The following is a 4241-nucleotide window of genomic DNA, read 5'->3' on the forward strand; positions in this document are numbered from 1 at the left end:
ATCTGACCTGAGCCGAAGCCGGAGGCTTAACCAACTGAGCCACCCAGGCGCCCCTGTGATATCTTTTTCTTCTGTGCAACTTCCTCTTCTGGTTTAGGAACAATCTGCTTTTTTTTCAGTGAGGATCATCTCAAGGTGGCAGGGAGAGCTCATGTATGGGTTAATCCGACCATGAGCCCTGTAAGTTCTACGCCGCATCTTGGGGGCTTTGTTCACCTGGATGTGCTCAATGATCAGAGAATCTACATCTAAACCCTTAAGTTCAGCATTACTCTCTGCATTTTTAAGCATGTGCAGTAAAAATTCAGCACTCTTTTTGGGCCACTGACCCTGTGTCCAGCCCCACTGTTTGGCCTGGGCACACCTACCAGCTCCACCACTGTAGCGTCGGAACGGCACACACGGCTTCTGCAGAGTGACATCTCTAAGATACTTGGTGGCTTTTCGGATATGCATACCCTTGATGGTCTGGGCAGTCTCACGGGTGTTCATAAAGTGAACACGAAGATTTGAACCTCTTGATTTGCATGATTTTGTCGGGTTTTCCAGGTCAAGTGAATAGCGAACCATTTTCAGAGATCACCTCAGGCCGCTTACGGGAAGAGCTGTTCACCCTTTATTATTCACAATAGCCAAAAGGTGGAAGCAACTCAAGGGTCCACTGACAGGCGAATGGATAAATGAAATGTGCTCTACACAGGCCACAACCTCAGACTCTGCCTTAACCTGGAAGGAAACTCTGACACCTGCTACAACCTGGATGAAACCGGAGGACATCACGTGAGGGCAATAGGCTGGTCCCCAAAAGCAAACACTGTTATGATACCGCGTGAGCATCAAGCCCCTGCAGCCGTCAAATGCACAGAGACAGAAAGCAGAGCAGGGGGTGCCAGGGGCTGCAGGAAGGGGATTAGAGCGTTTTCTCATGAGAACAGTTTTAGTTTTGCAGGACAAAAGGAGTTCTGGTTGCACAATGAATATACTTAACGCTCCCAAACTGTGCACTTAAAAATGGTTGAGATGGTAAATGTAGTATTGTGTATATTTTACTACAGTTAAAAAAAAATGTTCGTTGAATGGACGCAGACCTGAGAAAGCCACTTGCTTGCTAGCGCAGGGACTGGGTGGTGGCAGGACAGAGGTAGGGAAGCTACACAGGGGAACCCTGAAGGTAACAGATTGCATTTCTTCCGGGGCTAGCCCAGATTCCAAATTCTGGTGTTGTTCAAAAAGAGGGGGAAGGGCTGAAAACAAGAATTGGGAGAAAATTCCAGGAACAGCCTGCACCGGGTGAGGGGTGAGCGAGCAGCCTTTTTGGGAGCCCCCAGCAGGTGTTCTTTGGCAAAATTCCCTGCAGAGCACCTGGGAAGCAGCTGCAGGCCTCAGTGGGGATTTTGCAAGAGGCAGGCTAGGTCTACCCCTCTCTCTCTCTCTCTCTCTCTCTCATTTTCATTTTATCAAAGCCCCAGGGACAGGCAACCCCAAGGCACTGTGATAGCAAAGTCTCTACCTGGTTTGGGAATATGCATGAATACTGATGCTTACAGGTGAATGGGTCTGATGTAGGGGAAATTTATAGCCCTCCACGGAAGGTAACTTCCAACTGCTGACTTTGTTATAAACTGCACATCGCCAACCCCATCAATTCCCCACACTGTATCCCCACATCCGGTATAGACCACCTGCTGTTTCTCTCCTCCCCAGAGCCTGGACAGCACGTCTGTAGGCTGATGAAACTCCCCATCCTCCACCCTCACCTCCACTGGCTCCCCAGCTTACTGTCTGTCTTTCTCACGACTTCCCAGGACAGAGTATATAATTAAATATTTGGCTCGAGGGGCCTGGGTGGCTCAGGTTAAGCATCCGACTTCGGCTCAGGTCGTGATCTTGTGGGTTTGGGAGTTTGAGCCCCGCATCAGGTTCTGTGCTGTCAGTGAGCCTGCATCAGATCCTCTGTGCCCCCCCCACCCCCCGCCCCATCTCTACCTCCCTCTCTGCATCTCCCCTGCTGGTTCTCTCTCTGAAAAATAAATAAATAAACTTTAAAAATTAAACAAATAAATACATAAAGAAATATTTGGCTTACAGGGGCTTTTCTTCAGACTGTTACTAATGGAGGGAAAATAGTAATAGTCTCAGTGCTGAGGTTAAAAAAAAAACTGCCGTTTTCAAATCATGCTTCTAGAGGTATGGACCACAGTCCAGCTGATTCAAAATTACCTGGAGAGAAATGAAACTTCTTGGAACCCAGACCCACTGCACCAGAACCTCTGGGGAGGGACCTTTGAACAACGGTCTTGAGCGATTCCTTAACCACCAAGGACTGAAAAATAATCTTTGAAGGAAGGTTGCCGGAGAGAAGGTGTGGAATGAAGGATCTGAAGCTAACCAAGATCTTTTGGAGGCAAAGGAGCAAACATTCATTAATGATCTCCTTTTCGGTAACTTGTATGTCATTTAAACTTCACAACAACATTATAAAGTATATTATAATCTCGACTTTGAAGTTGATCAGTGGGAGATGGAGGGAGGCTAGGTAACTGGGCCAAGAACTCCAAGAAACTGCAAACTTCAATCCAGTTCTGAAGAAACCCATCAGTGTGTCCAATCCCAGAATCTGTCCACTTTTTCTTATCAGTGGAGCTGAGAGGATGATAAAATGATGGAAGTCAGGTAGCTGTCTCCTCTTTACCTCCAGGCCTTGTATTCATTGGAGTCCATTATACCAAGATACCAGGATATCTGTCATCAAAGTCCTTCACTCAATATGAGGCTCAAAGACCCTCAGAGACACCTTTATTTTCCCACACTCAAAACAGAAGCAAATTGGGGCTCCTGGATGGCTTGGTTGGTTAAACATCCAACTCTTTTTTTTTTAATGTTTTTTATTTATTTTTGAGAGACAGTATGAGCAGGGGAGGGTCAGAGAAAGAGGGAGACACAGAATCTGAAGACAGGCTCCAGGCTCTGAGCTAGCTGTCAGCACAGAGACCGACACGGGGCTGGAACCCACCAACCATGAGATCATGACCTGAGCCAAAGCCAGACCCTTAACTGCCTAAGCCACCCACGTGCCCCAAACATCCAACTCTTAATCTCAGCTCAGGTCTTGATCTCAGGGTCGTCAGTTCAAGCTCCATGTTGGGCTCTGTGCTGGGTGTGGAGCCTACTTAAAAAATAAAAGCGAATGACTGACTCCTTCTTATGGGGTGTGACCAGTGACAAAAGGGAGCAACACACCCTCATATAAGAAAGAATGGAGCCAAGTCCAAGGGTGTGGCCTGATAGCAAATGTTCTCTCTCAGATCACACTTGGGCTTTCACCAGCTGCTGTTTTCTTTCACTTTCTGAGCTCGGTGCAGCTCATGCACCCTCCTTCATGTCCTCTACCTCCGAGAGACTCGGGTGGTCAGGGCTCCCGGGAAGGAGATCTTGTGTTCCATCAGGCTGTGCGTCAATCAGACAGTCATTCCACCAGGGTTTAGAAAGAAGCTGCAACTATGTACAGGACTTAAAGATGCATAAGGCATCACATGTGCCTGCAAGGAGTTTACAGTCTGGTGGGGAATGCAGATGACTAGTCAGTAGACAGTCCGTGTTGGTAGTCATAGATACATGGCCGGGGAGCTTGGGGAACACTGCGGAGCAATGATGGATCATAGCAAGGGTGGGGGTGGGGGTGGGGTGGGGAAGGCTGTCCAGGAGGAAGCCACAGAGGCTCGGAGGGGACGGAGCAGGAGTGACCAGATGCAGGAGACAGGTGGAGCAGACCTCATGAGCAGAAACCAAATAGCGCACAGACCAACAGATAAAGCTGCACCTACCACGAACACCCCGCCAACCACTTCCATACGGCTGTATCACACGCTGTTTTTCAGTGGGTTTTTCCGGACATTACTTCCCCAAAGATCTTTGGCTGTTGCTCTTGGTGCTTTTTCTGACTCCCGTATTAACTCTAAATTTAGCCAAAAATTCCACCTTTCCCTCCCATGCAGAAATTGCCTTGGTTTTTTTCTCCAGCTCAAGTTTAAAGAGTTCAAAGTCCACTTTCCCTCTGCATTTGATAAAGTCTTAATATTTAAACATTCTGTTGGGAGGACATTTTCAGTTGAAATGGGTGAAACTATCTTATTTGATTAGTACAGGTGAGAGGAAAGGAATAAATCTATACGTCGATGTTCTATCTGGAGACTGGAAATGTTTCTTTCTTTAAAAAAATTTTTTTATGTCTTTATTTTGAG

At 47.3% G+C, this 4241-nt stretch overlaps 1 pseudogene; it reads right to left on the bottom strand.

Annotated features, from left to right (window-relative positions):
• Positions 1–588, bottom strand: part of LOC115296281 — a 749-nt pseudogene extending 161 nt beyond the window's left edge.
• Between the last annotated feature and the right edge of the window lie 3653 nt (positions 589–4241).

The sequence above is a fragment of the Suricata suricatta genome, chromosome 7 (assembly GCF_006229205.1).
Source record: "Suricata suricatta isolate VVHF042 chromosome 7, meerkat_22Aug2017_6uvM2_HiC, whole genome shotgun sequence".
Taxonomy (NCBI): Eukaryota; Metazoa; Chordata; class Mammalia; order Carnivora; family Herpestidae; genus Suricata; species Suricata suricatta.